This window comes from Aedes aegypti, chromosome 1, assembly GCF_002204515.2.
Source record: "Aedes aegypti strain LVP_AGWG chromosome 1, AaegL5.0 Primary Assembly, whole genome shotgun sequence".
NCBI lineage: Eukaryota > Metazoa > Arthropoda > Insecta > Diptera > Culicidae > Aedes > Aedes aegypti.
The window spans coordinates 155,805,658-155,826,223 of record NC_035107.1 but is presented as its reverse complement, the minus strand read 5'-3'; the positions used below and the strand labels follow the sequence as shown (position 1 = coordinate 155,826,223).

At 35.9% G+C, this 20,566-nt stretch overlaps 1 protein-coding gene across 2 annotated transcripts in view; it reads left to right on the top strand.

The window, feature by feature from the left end:
* The window catches only part of LOC110678633, a 41,113-nt gene that overhangs the window by 3,956 nt on the left and 16,591 nt on the right, over positions 1 to 20,566 (top strand). The window contains exon 1 of one of the 2 annotated variants that reach the window (XR_002501797.1): positions 4,030 to 4,357. The exons of the other annotated variant lie outside the window; for it this stretch is intronic. The gene's annotated coding sequence lies outside the window, so the exon portion shown is untranslated. Of the gene's footprint in view, positions 1 to 4,029; positions 4,358 to 20,566 lie in introns of those variants that run through there. 2 annotated transcript variants of the gene reach the window in all.

The window sequence follows — 20,566 nt, the reverse complement described above, 5'->3', positions numbered from 1 at the left end:
GGTGTTGGTAGGAAAAGGTGGCAGAATCTCCGAAAACATAATATTAGCAACGCTCTGGGAAACAGTTTCAGTTCTTCGCCTATCATTCAATGTCAGTATTCAGTATTTCAAAGTCTCATTTTTACACTGCTTGAGGGAAGTTTGTACAGCGTACAATTAATGTGATTTCTTTCGATTTCTGGTAGTTTATTAAGTCTTCTTTATGAGAATGGTTCCGCATTTCATGTAAGTTTCTCATTGCCTGTCAGGCATGAAATCAACTCTCTATAAAACATACAGTTTTAAAATAGTAGTTTACGCAACAAGGTGCAGAATGAAGATTTTTACAGCACGAGTCGTACGTTTATAATTACGACGAGTGCTGTAAAAATCGAGTTCTGCACCGAGTTGCGTACAACATTTTTTGCAATTTCATGAAAGGTTACTTGAGGAATAATGTTTCAATTATTTTTCGTTAATCTGCAGATGGCCGTCCGTAGCCATGTTCAAAAAAATCTGATCATAGTAGGTTGTTCTGAGCAATTGTCACAATTTTTCAAACCATCGTTCAGATCGCATTATTCCAAACAATGAGCGATTCCGAGTCGGCAGCGGAAGTGGCCCTGTCTGGTCCCTACCGGAGAACTCTGATATGAAATTTCTGAAGCTATCACCGTCACCAGCAGATTACACCGAACACTGCTCTCGTTGATCGTCTGCGTCTCTACTGCCAGATTCTGGGGTAGACATTTCTGTTCTGAAGAGACACCCTCCATGTACCTCGGCTGCAAGATCGTCTGTTCTGAGTCCAGTGTAAATATCGGAGGGAAAAGTGATGGAATTTCCACCTGAGCAGAAGAGGTAGGAGCGGAAAATATTCCACATCTCATCCAGTACTAGTCATGATAATTACACAAATCCTGAACAAAACTTAATAGACCTCTCCGTTTATCTACATAAGAACGATAGTTATATAAATCACATGTGCTGCATTACGTTACTGAAAAGCGTTGTGTAATGAACCATTACGCAACTCAAATGCGTTGCGTAATGAGTCATTACCAAACGCTTATCAGTTAGGTAATAGACTCATACGACAATGCGGGAAAGAAGGCCATTCCATGACGGGTCGGCGTGATGAAAAACAGCCTATTACGATGAGAAATTGCAAAAAGTAAGTTTTTGCAATTTCCCATCGTAATAGGCTGTTTTTCATCACGCCAATCTGTCATGGAACGGCCTACTTTCCTGCACTGAAGTATGCAGTGCGGGAATAGCCATTACGCAACTGAAACCAGTGCTGTAATGATTCATTACGCAACGCTTTCTCATTACGCAACTGTTTTGAGTTGCGTAATGTATTATAACAAAACAATTTTTCAGAAATTGTAAAATAATGGTGAATGCTGTCCGATATAATTTCTGATGCCCTCAAGTGGCCTTATACGAAATTGCAAAAAAAAGTTGTACGTAACTCGTTGCAGAACTCGATTTTTACAGCACACGTCATAATTATTTGCCGAGTAGGATAAATTTACGACTTGTGCTGTAAAAATCATCATTCTGCAACTTGTTCCGTAAACTACTATTTCAGCATGAATTTGTAGATGTGTTAAAAAACGTGGATAATATTCAAGTTTATATTTCCCTATAGTCAAAATGAATAATCTCTGCAGTTCTTATTATGCGCAGAGATAACAAAACGTTTTTTTAAACATATTTTCAACAGATAAACGTCAATAAATTGTTGTCATTGATTTGAAAGTAGGGATTATACCTTAGCTTGCCACGTTCCACTGGGGACGTAATGCTGTATTAACAAGAAAATTAAAAAAAATCTGAATTAAACCCGTATAGGCCCAAGTGAACGCAAAAATATAAAAAACTATCACCGCTCAGCGAATACTTAAAAAAACGTTTATTTTTTTGTCAGTTTATTCGTACATATATCTAGTTTCTAAAAGTGGCCAGCGAAACTCGGGAATGTTCCTGTGATCGAAGCTATTTCGGTGAGTCACTGGGTCAGGTCGGGTTAAAAATGGCCAATAATCTTTATTTATTTAAAATGAAAATCCTTTTCGTTTGCATAAATAAAAACTGTCAAGAACAGTTAAAAATCCAACTAATAATTCATCATGTATTATTTAAGTATTACATAACCTGATGTAATTATCAGTTTGGTGTCTTGAGAATTTGCTTGAAATATTATTTGAGGTATTTTCCCTCAAATTCATTCATACCTCATTCCAATACTTACAGGAAATTATTTGGTATGGGATGCCTTAGTTTGATATTAAAATATTTCCTTCTGTTGGAGCAGGAAAGGCATATTTAAATTAAGTTGTAGAGACTCAGTGTTATCAAAACTATAAATTAAAGGTAAAATGTTAAGCATTTATGTATAAATGAAGATCTTTGGACCATTTGGCTTAATGCCCGGAAGAACCGGCTATAGATTTGTTGAATTCTAAACGATTTTAATTATCGAAAACTAGATACCAAACATAATATTTCTCAAAAATGCGTTCTCATAAGCTTGGCGCAGATGTTTAGTACAAATTGGCCACGTTATAGTAAATTTGAGGTGTCCTGGAAAACTCAAAAATGGCCATTCGTAGAATAAATCAAATGCAGGAAACATGATTATGTAATTGAATCCATCCTCAAAAAGGTCCACACTGGTGCGTCATAAAATTCTTTGATACAGTGGCCACATTATAGCCGATCCCGGAAACTACTTGTCACATGAAATTTGCCTACTTACATGGGCACAAAACCACAGCGCCCTTTTCACCCGACCTGACCCAGTGACGCACCGGACTAACTCCGACAACAGGAACAATCCCGAGTTCCTCTTGACTAGTTTTAGAAACTAGATATGTTTACGAATATACTGACAAAATATATTGAAATTAGATAATTATTCGTTGAGCGGTGAGAGTTTTAGTTTCTTTTCTTTCACTCGGGCCTTTACGGGTTAAAGGCTCACGATGCTTTTACTAAAATACTTTAATTATACATAATTTATTGTTTGCGCAGAATTTGGAAAATTTGCGCAAGATCAAAAATGAATGCGTAGAAAAAAGAACACGGACCCCCTGTCGAGGATTTAATATTTTGCAATAAAAATCATTGCTTAGTGAAGATTTTATGTTTTCCCCTTATACATAAGACCAATAGGTATTTGCCTCAACAGTTCAGAGTATTATGATTTGTTATAATTAATTACAGCTGGTCGAAATTTAATAAACATATTGCATTCCAAATTCATTCAATTCATAGCCTTGCTGAATGTCTCATAATCCAAATGAGACTGTGCCGATTAGTTTGAAGACTTCTCTCGTTGAATGCGCAACGTGATGCTGTTTCACGATGACTCGTAAACGGTCAAGTACATACATATGACTCAAACTGTAGCACTTTTCGTCTGCAATCGACCGGAACTTTTCTAAATTCCAATCGATACTCGTTAATATGACGTGCAAAGTCATGGTTACAAAACTGTGCGGCATTTCGGTAAAGTTGAGAAAGCGCAAGGAGTCAGACGTATTCGTCGATAGACATGCCAAATTGAGTGATCCAATGATTCATACTTACTAACGAGCATGCCTTGTTGAGAAGCCGCTACCGACATGAATCATGCTTATCAAAGATGATGAAATTAAGAGAGGATTTTAGGGTATTTCGCTCCTAAATTATAATGTCCGAGCCGGTCGGTTGTGCGTGCCAGTCCACGAGTTTTTTGCATATATACTATTCTTCATGAACCATACTGCGGTGTTTCGTCATGTAGGTACCTTACCATTCTCAACACCTCCAAGATCCGTATAGGTTGTGTAGACATGGGAAACGTTAGTTCATATAATCGTTTGAAATTGGTGACTGCTTCTTTATTTTCGCTAACCTGTAAAGCTTCAACACCGACTGCCTGCCTCTGCCTACTATTCCCCAAAAAGTAGCGCGGGAAGCGGTCAGCTAAGGGAACATGATGGCAGTCGTTAAAGCAGGCCGGGAACCTTTTTTTTCCTCTTTCCTTGCATCGTAGTCTCCGTTGTTTATAGTGGTAAAGTTTTATTTATCTTTCAATCTTTGATCGTCGGTTTCGCGCTTTATCGGAAGAAGTTGTTTTGAGCGTTTGCCGTCCTGTGTTCCATTTTTCACTGGGAACGAAGCTTTTCCATCAGCGCACGAGCTTGCTCCCGCAAAATCGCGAAATATTTAATTTACAACAAGCTGCGATTTATCAATTAGCGCCGGAGTCTAGTGCGAGCAATATTAATTACACATAATTGATTTTCTTGTACCGGAATTACGCGAGAAAATTTCAAAACGAGCAAAATATCACATAGAAGAGTATATGCCCGGCTCCACAACTCAGGTAAACGACATTCAACACGACACAGACGACACGGGAGAAAAATCGCTCTTCATAGTTAATCTACCATAATTGCCTGATAAAGAGTAAATGGATATAAAACAAAACGAGACAAATTATCTGTAATGATGAACGGAGAGCGCGCGGGTTGTTGAGCGAGAAGAAAATACTTTGCCCCCCATGTCATAAAAATGTGAAGAAATGTCATTAAGTAAGAAAAATTCTTCGGTTTTTATTTACTTTGTTAGTTTTCCTAATTAATTTAATAAGAATCATAATAAGTAGCAAAACAGCTTATTCTACTGCTCTCAAAAGCTGAAGTATGAACTGAATGGTGGGATTAGGGTGGCTCATCATTGTACTAATAAACATGAAGAACACTTTATTGAGGATCTTGCTTGAGTACATTCATTCACATAGGGGTTGGTGAGGGGTAAAGTGAGCACCCGAGGAGGAACAAATAACTCGCAATAATCTATGCATACCATATTTTGGTATCATATCATAACTAGGTATTGTTCAGTAGTCAATACCTCATCTTGGTATTATAATGGTATTAAAAAAAACTGTCGAGAACAATTAAAAATACTTCGTTAAGGTATTCGACAGCTATTGAACTACTATTGAATATTTTCCCTTTTATATGAAAATCCATCATGTATTATTCAAGTATTACAATACCTGATCTAATTATCAGTTTGGTGTCTGTAGAATTTGCTTGAGATATTATTTGAGGTATTTTATACGTCGTTCAGGTTATAAGTATTCAGCATTATTTGGAATAGAATGCCTGAGTTTGGTATTCAGTAGTACAGGTCGGACTCGATTATCCGGAGACTCGATTATCCGGGGACTCGATTATCCGGGATTCGATTATACGGAATTTTAGACTCGATTATCCGGAATTTGATTTTTGATGTTCTTGTTTTTCAATTTTTATGCATAAATCTGAGATAATTTGGTATTGCAATATACAACATGAATGGTTTTGCAGTTTTGAACGTATTTAAGAGCAGGGGGCTTTGAAAAAGTGGTTTTTGTGTATGCTGGTAAAAAAAAATGTTTTTTCTTGTAATGATACTGCTCCTAGAAATAATTTCTGGCTACGCCACCGCATCATATTAATAAAACAAAAAAAAAAATATTTATGTTTTTCTATCGAAGATTTCGATTATCCGGAGGATTCGATTATCCGGAGTGAAAACATAATCGATACTCCGGATAATCGAGTCCGACCTGTAATTCCTTCTGCTCGAGCAGGAAAGGCATATTTAAATTAAGTTGTAGAGATTCAGTGTTACCAAAACTATAAATTAAAGGTAAAGTTCAAACAGAAGACGTGTTTACTTTCTAAAAAAAGGAAAATAGTGTTAGTTGGCAATATTCTGGCTCTATGCTATTGAATTGCTTGGCTCGCACAAAAACAAATTGTCTTCTGCACCTTGTTTTGAGTTTACTAACAATTAATGGGAGACGCACAATCAATAACACATGTTTTTTGCACAGCACTGAATTTTCAAACATTCCCTGAGTATTCATACATTCCCTGAGTTGATTTCTTACGGAGGGTGGCAAATTTAGGAACATCATGGCAAAAATAGGTGCAAAGGAGCACAAATTTCAGGGAATATGTTTCTTTCTAATATTTTCTGAGCAAATTTTAGAAGGGTAACTGAAATTCGGGTTTTCCCGAAGTTGAACTATACAGTTTTACAAGCCGCTCTAAACAAAACAAGGAAACGATCAAGCCAAAATAAAAATACAGGTCGCTCAATTTGAACGAAATTGAAGCATTTTTGAGAAATAACTTTTTCTGTGGAGCTGACGAAAACCCGAATTTCAAACCAAAGATGAAAGCAATGCATCGGTCGAAAATATACCGTTTTGTCTCAAATTCTGAACAGACTCATATTCCGAACACTTCGTTTTTGTATGGCGACTAGGATGAAATATTTCGCTGAAATATGTCATGAAAATACCAAGAAATGGCAGTCTATTACAATTCATTTTTAACGTCTTCCAATATATTTTATACCTCGGGAGTAGTGACGATTCTCTAGTTCGAGACTACTAGAACTAGCTTAGATAAATTTGTTTGCGAAATTATTCATTTGAATACCGTTTTGATTCATATTCCGAACACTTAAGGCCAACAGTGACTGCAAATGCATCTGATAGGCATAAATTAGCTGATATTTGTGAAAATTTCAATTTCTCCGCAAAGATTAACTGTTAACTGTTGGGTGTAACGATAAAATTGTTAGCTTAAACTTATTTTGTATTGTTTTTACGCAAAAGTATGATACAACAATTTGATTCAAATGCCGAACACTGTTCTCATTCTGTCTCATATTCCGAACACCTTGATTCAAATTCCGAACAGCGCGAATATATAGTATTCAATAAAAAATTTCGCAAATAAATTTATTTAAGCTAGTTTTACCGGACTCAAACTAGAATCATCACTACTTCCGAAGTATAAAATAGATTGGAAGACGTTAAAATTGAATTGCAATTGCTTGCCATTTCCTTGTAATTTGATGACATATTTCAGCGAAACATTTCAACCGAACCGCCATACAAAAACGGAGTGTTCGGAATATGAGTCTGTTCGGAATTTGAGACAAAACGGTACGATTTATTCGTGCTGTTCGGAATTTGAATCAAGGTGTTCGGAATATAAGACAGAATGAACACAGTGTTCGGCATTTGAATCAAAATGATGTTGCATACTTTTATGTGAAAACAATTCTAAACAAGTTTGAATAAACATTTTTATCGACACACTCAACAGATAACGGTTAGGGTTTATGAAGAAATTAAAATTTTCACAAATATCAGCTTATTTATGTCTATCAGATGCATAGAACCGTTTTTCTCACATATTTGGTTGATTTTCAGCATACAAACTTCAAGCTCTTTTAGAGTTGACGGATTCCGCTGAAACTTCCACAGTAGCTCTATATAGGCCCAATGAACAAATTCGGTGGGTGTAACTTAAGACTAAGTCATTCGGTTTGGCAGCCATGATGGAGTTGCAGGTTGGGACGCTCTGTTCTCATATTTAATAACGATCCGAGAAAGTACAGAGAATAAGCAAACAGATTGAGATAGGCAAAATTTTGCATATAAATTCAAATTCTTATAACTTTTTGAAAAATGGATGAATTCAGAAGAATTCAACGGTAAAATCTAGTTTCAGTAATTTGTATGGGCATGCATATTGGCCACCGGACACCAGATTTGTTCCGGATTTTTCGAGGTAATGTCCATATCACGTTTTTTTTTTCTGTCGCCGCCACACGCCGCTTCCCGAACGCCGCCAAAAATCGTCCTAAGCACCCCAAGAACTTGCAGTTCCCCCTCGAGCATAGTCCACGTTTCAAGCCCGTATAGAACTAGGATCAGTATTCCCTTAGTGGACGGTCCCCTATAGTCGCACTAGCGGCTTTTTACGGCCGTTTTACTATAAATCTTTTCAAAATATGACAAATTTTGACATGAAGGTCAGGAGCTATTTATCTAAGTACCATTGCACTATGGTCCAGGAATCAGTTTTACGCGGAAAGATGCATTTTGAACTTTAGAATCAAACATTAGACGAAAACGGTCTTCTACAAAGTTGTTTGTATTAGTAAGGTCCTTTGTTTGGTGTTATTGAAAATTAGGGTGGACCACATTTTCATAGAAATTGTGTAACTAACTTTCTTATTTGTAGAAATTATATTATACATGCTTCAGCAAAGTTGTAGAAGACCATTCAATTTCAAGCAACTTTGTCAAAAAAAGTTTTTTTGTATCTCTTAAATTGACCGATTTAGAGCTATTTTCCTACGGTGACATAGGGTGGTCCGAACAAAACTGGTTTTCTGGCTCTAGAGTTTTCAATTCAAATTTCTCATCAAAGTACTCTATGAAACACTTTTAGAGCTTGTAAAAATGCGTAATTTGGTGAGTGAAGAAACTCGCTATCTCCTTCCGTTTGGGAGTTATTGTTGTTTTTCTCTCAAAAACATGCCTACTTTGATTCAGAATATCTCTGATTGGGGCAAACATAAAAAATATCTTTTGACGGCATTCAAAAGACAAAATAAAATTGTATATTATATCAAAAAATTACAGATGTGTTATTTTTGTAACTCTAATGAAATGTCTTGAAAAACAAATATTTTTTATCACAAAAACTTTAATAACTTTTGAACTAAAATAGATATCAACGATCTTTTTGCATGAAAATTTGCGTTTTATTAAGTTCTAAAAGTCGTTCATAGACCACTTTGTCGAGAAATCTGAAATAAGATAGATAGAGCTCTAAAACTATTTTGAAGATTTTTAGGTTATGTATTTTTTTATTATTATGCATTTTGAGCATGTAAATAAAATTTTAGACGAAAACGATCTTCTACAAAATTGTTTCTAAAAATGTAAGCTTTCATACTGTGTCATTTAAAACTAGGGTGGTCCACAATATCACACAAATCATATAATCAACTTTTTTATTTGCAAAACTACTGGTATATACTCTTCAGCAAAGCGGTAGAACTTGAAATTTTGATCAACTTTGCCAAAAAAAGTTTTTCTGTAGCTCAAAATTTGACCAATCTAGAGCATTTTTTCGTAATCATCGCAGGGTGGTCCAACAAAAATAAGTTTTTCAACTCTAGTGTTTTATTAGTTTCTCATCAAAGTCGTCTATGAACGACTTTTAGAACTTAACAAAACGCAAATTTTTATGCAAAAAGATTGTTGATATCTATTTTAGTTCAAAAGTTATTAAAGTTTTTGTGATAAAAAATATTTGTTTTTCAAGACATTTCATTAGAGTTACAAAAATAACACATCTGTAATTTTTTGACATAATATACAATTTTATTTTGTCTTTTGAATGCCGTCAAAAGATATTTTTTATGTTTGCCCCAATCAGAGATATTCTCAATCAAAGTAGGCATGTTTTTGAAAGAAAAACAACAATAACTCCCAAACGGAAGGAGATAGCGAGTTTCTTCACTCACCAAATTACGCATTTTTACAAGCTCTAAAAGTGTTTCATAGAGTACTTTGATGAGAAATTTGAATTGAAAACTCTAGAGCCAGAAAACCAGTTTTGTTCGGACCACCCTATGTCACCGTAGGAAAATAGCTCTAAATCGGTCAATTTAAGAGATACAAAAAAACTTTTTTTGACAAAGTTGCTTGAAATTGAATGGTTTATAACTTTGCTGCAGCATGTATAATATAATTTCTACAAATAAGAAAGTTAGTTACACAATTTCTATGAAAATGTGGTCCACCCTAATTTTCAATAACACCAAATAAAGGACCTTACTAATACAAACAACTTTGTAGGAGACCGTTTTTGTCTAATGTTTAATTCTAAAGCTCAAAATGCATCTTTCCGCGTAAAACTGATTCCTGTACCACTGTGCATTGACACACAGCTTGATTTTGTTCAAAAAATGGTCGAAATAATTAGTTTTGCTTAAAATTTGAGCTCCCTTGCGCCTATAGTAAACCTATTGTTCCTATAGTAGCATGACTGAGAGAAACTATTTTTTATTATACGAAATAATTAATGAATTATGAACTTTTTTTTACATCAAACGAAAGATTTTGATCCACACTTTGAAGTAAAAATATAAAAGCTTTGCAAAAAACGGTTTTGATTAGTATTTTGCCAACGCCGTGATGCTAGTGCCATTATAGGAACAGGCACACACATTCCTATAGGGGCACAAGCGATAATAAATACAAACATATGAGTTTTCGTAGTTTTTATATTTTTCCCACAAAACCAAGATGAAAAGCTTTTAGATGATGTAAAAATAAAGATGCTAGCGTTATTTTTCGATTTTATACGAATATTTGTTCTTAGCTATGCGGCTATTGGTACATCGACCCTACCGGTCTAATTAGCGTTTTGTTCATCGTGCATTTGGTGCGGGCGTGAATCTTTCTTGACCGCATTTTTTTCTGGAGCCCATAACTAGTAGGTTGACCCGTTTTTTATTTAATAAACATACTTGGTAGTCCAATAACCCAGTCATTTTTTAGCGAACATATTAAGTGTGTATGATCACTATGCCCCGCTTCCCAGGTAACATTGGTCGCTGAATAATAGCTTATTCAGCTAATATAAAGGGCTACATCAATTACCCGGACACTTAAGCTGGCATAAATGCTGTTTTGAATAAGTTGCCTTCTGAATTATTCGATGTATTTTTATGCAACCAACAGTTCAATGGTAGATTTTATGGAAGCCCATATCCACCCAACAAATCGAAAACATTTTAAAACTCGGCCATTTCAACAATTCTTGACGGATTTCTTCGGTTCAGCTCCAATGAATTCTAGTTTTTCAAAGTCCATTGGATGTATTGGAATTGTTTACTGGTCCGAAGTTATTTCGGTTGGTCACTGACCCACTGAGCTTTCTAAGACCGGTTTTACGGAGTTCCGATTTTGAACCGAAAATTACTCAAGACCTCATTGTCTATTATTCAGGGTCCCATTGTCTATTTTTGTTCTCAAAATATATTCGTAGACGAAACTATAAAAATAAGTTGAGTTGGATTCTGATCTATATCAAGTTGTTTGGTTAGGACAAAAAAGGAAAGTAGGGTCATTTTTAGCCGATCTGACCTAATAACCTACTGGAATAACTCCATACCAGTAGAAATATCAAAAACTTCCAATAATCCTAGGAAAACTAGACATCCAAATGATTCCATTGAAGCTAAAACGAAGGAAATACGGCTGAAATTGTAAATATGGGGATCCCGCTAACAATTTTCCCCACTCTCACAATAGGCAGTTTTCATACAGACTAGCGGCCAAAATATTTTTGCCATCTCATGTTAAATATATGAGTTTAATGATACAAGTTTGATGTTTTGTATTCAAAAACAAATGTTTGAGACAAAATTTTGTAAATATATTTAGTGATTAGCCTATAGTGAAATAATGAATATTGTTACAAAGATGCATATAAGCCATTTGTGTGATAAACGTTGTGAAAACTTTTATAATTATTAGATCTTGCAAAGTTATGATGATAGGAATCATATTGCGATATTCAATTTTCTCCTGAAATAATAGGTGTTAAGTTGTTATTATAGGAAAGTTGTTAAACAATATTGCAAAAAGTGAAGAAGTACTAGATGAAGTGCAAATATGTGCAGCTAAATTGTTCACTATCGCTTAGTTTACTCCTTGGAAATAAATTTCAGCCTGGGACAACATGGGACAAAATACTGTGAGATATGTAAAATTTCGATGAAAAATCAAATATAATGTTTCCACATTGTACCGAAATAAAGTACGATTTTTTTATTTTATTTTATTTTATTTTTCTAAGATAGTTTTTTTTAAAAGCCTTCGAACAGTTTATAAAGATTTGTATAACCATTACGATTATGCAGTATATTTTATTCAAAATGTACCTTGTACATTGAATTATTTATTTTTCTTAAAAACTTTAACTTTGACATACTGTGTCAAAAAAACTACAAAATATCTTGCTCTTATATTCCAGGAATACATTAATAAAAGTGTTTAATACCTATCAGAAATAGTAAGTTTTACAATTATTGGCCACCTGTTTGCCCATAGTGCTTCTCACTCACCCAATCACATACAAGCTTGCGATTTTGTTGATTTCGTGGTTGAACGCATCTGACTCCAAGAACTTTTTAAACTATTTTTCTAAGATCTTTTCAGGGATATTTTTTTAACTTCACACTGTCAGCACGTGCCCGTGAATCTCTTCAAAACTATATCGTCAGACACTTTCACTGCAGGGATTCATATGAAATAAAGTGGTTCAAGAGTTTATATTTATGATTTCTAGCTCAAATAAAAAAAAAGTTATAAATATATTGGTGGTTCAGATGCTATTCAAGTATGAGACTTTCATTCCAAATGTTGTAGAAATCGATTGTGTTTTGGAAACGTTATGTCTATTTGTTGTTTTCAGACGTGATAATTGTAAACGAATTTTTTAATACATGAAACAAAATAAAAATAAAATCTTATTCATTTTTTTAATGCAAGGATGCTGTGAGGCATACAATGAGAATGCTTTAAGGTATATAAGTTTTTGCATAAATGCCTAGAAACCATTTTTGGCCCATTGTGGGACAGAAGTTAGAATCAGCAGGAAAAAGTTCGAGCATGATGTATCGCGGAAAAATTTGGAAACTGCTTACAATCTACAAATTATCTTCAAATTTAGTGTAATTTGCCTGATTGTGCGATAAAGACACCGAACGTTTATAAGTACCGTAAAACGGGGTAACTTTGATAATGCGGGTAACTTTGATAGTGCGAGACCCACAACATATTAAACAAAATAACGAAGTTTCTGTAAATCAGTTAAGCAAAACAAATGCAAAAGTAAAGAGTATTAGTATGACACTTCGCGTCAAAGCTATTTTCATTGAAATCAAGTGCATTTGAGGCTTTTTATAAGAATATTAAAAATTGACACAATTTTAGCATTTTCGAAACGCTTACAAACAATCTGTTCTACGATCACTATTTGATGTAATTTTGAATAGTTGGCCACTTATCTTTGACAGCCTAGTTATCATAGAACTTGAATACGGTCTCAAATCTCTTAGCGAATACCATTTTCACAAACTGGGACCATTTTTGTAATCTAAGTCAGAAATTTCCATATAACGTTAAACGCCTAGAGGTATGCAATGCCCTACAAATGTTCGTTATTCATTCAATTTTGTTCGATTCATACTCCATTATCAAAGTTACCCCAAAACAGAAAACCAACTTTCGATTATATGAAAAATTATATATCCATTCATAATAAATCTTTTGGAAATCTATCAACTGCAATCGATAGCTAGGATGCCAGTACTTGTTTCAAAAATATAAATTATTATTCTTTGAAACAGCATGCATAAATATTCAAGTTTTCTTCGAAAAAACTATCAAAGTTACCCCGTTTTACGGTACTTAGTTTTGCGAGAATTTTGCTTTGGGCAATGTTTTGGGGATCTTTTTATATATTTCTGCAAACTTAAGTTTTTGGCTAATTTTATGTATGCTTGTCTTAAAAGTATTGATATTTTGTGTTTTAGCCAGAGAACTTTTCCCGTGGCACTCAATTTTAAAATTGTTCTAACTTTAAAATGGGTAATGATTTTGGCACAAGTTTGTGCATGTTTAAGGTTCACTGTGTAATGTTTATTTCTTTTCAAAGAACAATCCTTACAATCCTTATGATGAAAATAAAGTTTAGTTAAATTTTAAGCCATTCAAGTGAGGTTTTAAAGGAACCCCAAAAACGTTGGAGGCGTATATGAAATAACCATGCAAAACAGACCCGGTACAAATCGGTTGTTCCGTTATGAAGTTATACTTAATCGCGCTTTCGGACACGAGTTTTCAAAAAGAGAAGTGCTCTGGTTAAAGGCTCAATTAAGACTGATTTATTGAACCTGTTCATTTACATCAAGTTGAATATAACTTATTGTAGCTGGGGGTGGTTCTCGATGCCTCAGCGGAACGTGTGCTGTCTAGGTGTCGCGTTGTCGTCGTTATCGCTGTTGCTAACTGTCAAGCCTGGGACGTGAGCAAAGGTATGCTGATGTTACACTTAGATTCTGCAACCGTGTTCTGGTTTTGGTGCCCGGTAGGCGGATATCAATGGCTGGGTCTGTTATGTCGTAACTTATATTTTAAATGATACTTTCAACACCGTTTAAGCTATCAAATCCAAGTTCATGCTATAATACTTTACAAAAGATTATTATTCAAGGTTTTGTGAAGAAAGTTGCTGAATATATGAATTTATTTCTTGCAAGTTTTGTACAACGAGAGATATTTTGGGTATCACTTTGTAGGCCACTTAGTCGCCTTTGTTTTTTTGCTCCCACTCTTGTGGGAGCTTTTCAGTCTACCAGAATGGAGACTAGTGGATGTCATCATTTACTTCTCTCAATGTGGGTGCAGGTATTTTATTTCATCCTCCGTGCTGACGTAGTTATTTCTTTCTCTTTTGTGACTCTCTGTGCCTGTGTCATCCGTGCCATTCAGGTGTTTTTTCGTAGTGCTACTTCCACCTTTCGGGCATGAGGTGAAAACATCCGTCCATCAATTTGTTTTCATTATTATCCCTACCTGCTTGCATTTGTAGCTAATGGGGCGATCCCAGCCCAGCACAGATGCGACACAGATTTGACTCCCCTTCACACTGCCCTTCGATTCCTTGACTTCAGGCCGTTCACAAAATGGCCGCGCCTTGGTGGCGTCTAACGGCTCACGATGGCCTTCTACGGAGTGGCGCACGGTACTACTCTGGATCAAGTCCTAGGTATGGCCAATCCGAGATGACCACGAAACCCTTCCAGCGACTTCAGCGAACACACGCTCCGGCCCAGGGCCAAACTCAGGATAAAGCTCCGGCGTAGATTACGGGTAAAACTACGGGTGAACTACGGGGTCCTGGATTTATATCTTTCTTCACTTGCACCACTTTACACTATCTTTAACAACCCTTTTTTAATTTTTGGACTTTAGCATTAAACTTATATGCACTTCTTTATCTTTTGATTGCTGCAGACTTAATGATCTTTGCGATGGCGGTTACTTATCGACGATCGCAACCGTTGAAGCATTTTTTCGCCCATCCATATTCGCCCCATCATGGCCCCCCTTACACCACCCTCAAGGTTATGCTCCTGTGACGCCTGGTGGTGAGTAGCGGAACTAATAATGCGGCTGCGTTCTTCACAGTGGGAGTTGGGAATTGTCCAGTTTTATATAATGTAATATTTTCTTGGTATTAGTTATTTGACAATCAAACGATACACAAAATCACGATAGTCTCACAAATCTTGGACACTTCAACACACCACTGGTTACACATTCTTTGGGGGTAGTTTGCCCACGTTAAGGAGAACAGTGATTTTAGATGTGAAAAACATTATTTCATGCTCTTTTTTAATTATGGTCGGATAGACAAACATGTTTTCTACCAAATAGTAGAAACAGCTATCCATTTTAACTTTCTGGGGTTTATAAATTAATTTTTAAAAAATGCTTGCTTAACTGCATATGTATTGTTTTGCGGGGTAAAACGCCCCGCTTGAGCTCGGCGTTAGCCATGCTGTAAACGAACGCACACAATCATGCATGTATATGTGTTGCATACATCCGGGCGTTTGTTCAGATGTTATTGTTCAATAATAGTATACATGCTGATGCGAAAAATGTACATTTGTAAGGTTCCAATTTTTGCGTAACTTCAAGGTGGCATTACGTTTGGTAGAATTTGAATTCAAACGGCTGTTTTGGTGTTATGAAAGAGGGGTGGGCGTTTTGCCCCCAGAGTTGATTAAAGTTTAGGTCCTTCAATAAGCTTTTTGAGGGCAAATTTAACATATGTTTTGCACGTAATACAAACTATGACAGTGCACAAGTTGGCTCTCGGCAATAGTTTCAGAAATTTGATTATTTATCGACCTAAAAAATGACATTGAAAATCGCACAAAATTGCAACGAAAACAGCGAAAAACGTTTTTATACGATTTTATTGAATCAGTTGAGAAAAATACATAAAAACATAGGGGCTCCTGGGGTAATATGCACTGCCGAGGCAAAACGCACCCTGTCAGTTTCTCTGAAATAAACGAGTTTTGAGAGAAAAACACTATGCGGATCGATGAAACGTTGCAAATTGTTGACACCCTGAGAATTTGATACATTTTGGAAAACTTAACAAGGAGATAGAGCAATAAATTCGAAAAGCACGATTCTGATGTAACTTTCCAGATCATTTCACTTGCTGTTTTGAAAGCGATGAATTGATAATTTTCACAACCTTTCACTATAAAACAGATGATTAGAGACTGGATAAGTTGTTGATTACATGATTTGGCGAAATAACACAACGATTTCTATTTTACATAACATTTTCTGTTAAGCGCCCGGTTGGGGCAACATGCACTCCATCGGTTGGGGCAGAACGATCCAGCCCAAAATAAACTACAATCACGAAAGTTAGGTTCTTTGAAGTCTTTACTAATGTATTTATGCACAATTATATCATCTTATACACGAAAACTATCAAAAAATCGTGTTTTTACGATAAATAAAATTACGTTTAAAACACGATGGTGCATCTTGCCTAATTGTTGTGGTGCATCATGCCCCTTTGTTTAGGTGCGTCTTGCCTCAATGTTGTGGTGCGTTCTGCCCCAAAAAGCGGTGCATCATGCCCCGCATAAATCCTAATTCACGCAAAAGTAGTGTTTGAAAAAAGTTAAATTTCCCAACAATCTAAATTAATTATGATGAAAATTCGCTCAACACCATGTAGGGTGAACCCAAACCAACTAGATTCGTGTATTAAAACACTACATGCATGTTGTTTAGTGTTCATTTCGGCACATTTTCCTTAAGTGGTGCATATTACCCCAGGAACCCCTATTAGGAAAAGCATTTTTATCCATTTTCTGTGATCTAGCGTCCAAAAAAGCATTCTAAAACACATCGTTCGTCCAAATCGATGGTGGCGCGTTTTGCCCCCTATGGGCATATTACCCCCAGTTCCCCTACCTCTCCTTCATTCCACGTACCCGATGATGCTCTCAACTGCGTCGTTGATGGTTGCTTTTATGGTACTCCAGGAGTCCTCAAGGCCATTTTCAGCAACGCTCCAGTTTGGCCATTTTCAGCAACGCTGCTTCGAGTTGCTGATCATATTTAGTGGCGACGTTTGGTTGTGCCAATCGTACTCGGTTATACTGAGGTGGGCTTCGATACTGCACATTTTTGATAACACAGTGTAACAAAAATGACATTTTTTGAAATTATGTGTTTCTAGTAGATTTGGGATCGCTGAATCTGATACCGTTCTCAGAAATGTTCCAGCACGTCACAATTATTAGTTGTATAAAACACTGGTTTTATTGAAGTTTACATGAAATTTAAAGTATGATTTATCAAACTTTGTTGTGTTTCAATCCACCAAGGATGCACGATAAAATTTAGATTAAATCGATTTTTTTCAAAATGCTTGCAGTTTCCATACAAAATTTTTCGTTTCTCTTATATGCTCTTATATACAACAATTTTCAAAACCATCAAAAAATAACTTTTGAGCATCGAAAACATTATGAACATTGTTGATAAGTATTGTTACAAACAGGGCCGTCCATTTTCAATTCATTGAAAGCATTTTCAGTCCCCAACTGACTGACTCAAGCTTCCCTTTCGATTGAAACTCTACTGTTTCGTTTCAATCCGACAAACATTTCCTTTCATCGCAGCAAGCGTAGTCTTTCATTTCTTTCGTGCTGCCTGTGTGTCGCGCGTCACTTATCAGAGCCTCACCGCAGCGAGCTGGTCTTTCAATCGGTAGTCTCTAACTTTAGGAGCAGATTAATTCAAATGAACGACTTGGTGGCCCGCATATTTTCTCTATCTTAATTTATTACCTAACAAGTTATATATATTACTATTCCAAAAAATAGGTAACATCCAATTTGAAAAATTTTGATAGATTTCAATGAAATCAAACGAAACGAAGTTCTTACTCTTTTATTTCACCTTCCTTGTTCGCTGCTTTCAATCAGGTAACGAAACGAATGAGTGGTGAAAGAAGAACGAAAGCGACGCAGTTGTTCGTCACCATCGAGACGACGCAACCAAACCTTCGTGTTTCACAAAATGCTTTCGAAGATGCACAGCCCTGGTTACAAACATATAGTTTGAATTCTGTGGCAAATTAAACAAATAAATTGTCATACAAGCTGGCAAACTTGCATACAAGTTGTCTGAAACAGTCAACTTATGCATTTTCAACAGCCATATCTCACAAACTAGACGTGCTATAATATTTCTGACAACGGCAATTGATTCGGCAACCCGTAATTAAGTAAATAGCGGTATTTTGGCGCTTGAGACAAAAACGTGTTCCGCAGTGTGGAATGTTAGTTTTGGGGCACTATTACATGATAGTGACCAGAATCAATGTTAGCGCCGTGATGAGCTCTGACGTCGGTTATATCGGAAGTACCGTCCATCGATCATAACGTGGTCAATTTGTGATTCTGTCTGCTGTACACAACAAAAAAAAAATATTATCGGACGACGTAATTTTAGGCTATGTAACAAGAACTAGTTGTAAGTGATTTTGATTACATCAATTTCACAACAATATTGCGTTTAAATTCGTAATCGGATTCGACCTATGATAGCGCTAAGAATTCCATTTCGAGTAGTAACACAAAACTTGTATGATATTGAACTTATTTTCCTCAGCGTGGTAAAATGACCAAGAGGTATCAGATGCTACTCTCACTCCAAGGTTCAAATCCCGGTCAAACTTTTTCATCTTTTATGTTATTTTCTCAAACTCGATTGCAAGACCCTAATATTCAGCTGCCGCCGACTGTTTTTGTACGTTTAAGAGATGTAAATGTACATCATATTTGCAACGGGTGTGATGTGCAGCTAAAATGACTGTACTGAAAATACTTGGAGTACCGAATGGCCGTATTCTTGGAGGCTACGAATTAATCACCGTTCTTGTTTGTCAGCCGGTGGACGCTGAGCTTTTCAATCGTTGGTCTGAGCTCCTCCTCGTGGCCAACCTGATTGTTCAAATCTTCTATGATGATCTTGACGTCGTAACGTCCTTGTATTAATCAGTATTTCCGGAGTGAGGGTTCTGCATGCTGATTTTGCTAAAATTGAGGAACCGGGCTATAATTCGCAACTTGTACATTCTCTCGTTGCCCGGTCATGTGCCTCTGCATATCGCTAATAACTATAAAAGCTGTACCCAGCTAACGTGTATTGCCGCATCTCTGATAGATGACATGATTACCTTTTAAAATTCGCACCATTGATCCTATCCAGCACATCTCCGACAACACTATGATGCCAAATCTGTGGATCTTCAGTACATCAATTCTACGTCCCGAGTTTCCAATTGCAAGTACTATTACATCTCGGTAGTCTTCGTCGATTGATCCGGTCCTTGTGAAAATCGTCAAATTGTTGAACAATATCGTAGTTAAAAAAAGCTGTTTAAATTGTTTAAAGCAGGTGAAGTAAAGTTTTTGAATTTGAATCAATCAAATTTAACACACTTAAAATGACACCAAAAATACAAAATAAAACCACATGAATTTAAAACTCTGGGGGAATAGTAGCCAACAGAAAAGAAATCCAGAAAAAACGGACAATTTTTGAGGATTTGCCTAGACACTAGCGATTGTGCTATGCACCTGGATTGGTGCGCTCCTGGACAAAATCTCTAATTTTTAACTTTTTTTTCCGCGCATGACTCGAATTCGTCTTGAAAGAAATAAGTGTTGATGATATAATTGACTCATTTCAGCCAGCAAAGTCTCGCGAGGGGCTTTTAAATTTTTAGTTATATTTCAACATTGGATTTTGCTTACCGTAATCCGGGGTATCTTTGATCAGCGGGGTAACATTGATTGGAATGACTCACCTGATCAAAAGTTAGTGTTATCATTTATTGATGAAACATTTCCAAATCATGAATGGTGCTTCTCTTTCTTATATGTCAACTTTTCGAAATAATGATTTTAATTGATAAGGATGACACTACCGAAGATGCATGTCTCACATAAGTTCTGCAAACCATATAAGCAAGCAAGTGGTTCTTACTAAAAATGACATCGACGAAAACGATTCCGTTGTCCAAACTTTTATAAGTATGCTCAAATAGGCAACATTATCGAATTACTGTTAGGAATGTAAAATTCCTTAGGAAATTGCCTACATTTAGGCGTATTTCGAGGATCGAGGTGTTTTTAATTTTCAAATAACTCAAAAAGTAAATAACTTGTAAGCGTTTGGCCGTCATATTCGGCTTCAGGGGCCATGATTTAAGTAAGTAACGACATTTTCAGTATTACCGAACGTTGTTTATATAGGTGATCAATGTTACCCCATATCAACTAAATCAAAAATCGCCTAAAACATTTTTTTAACATGCTTAAATCTTTCAATAAACAAAATACAGTATATAGTCTTGTGCTATGGGTGGCAGTACTTATTTTAAAAATATAAGACCTGCAGCATTTGCATTTTCAAACGAAATATTGAAGAAACATTCAGAAAAATGATCAATGTTACCCCGGATTACGGTATCAACAAATAAAAATTCATCATCGGCATTTTTTTTAGGCAAAATCTGTTTTGTTCTTTGACGCC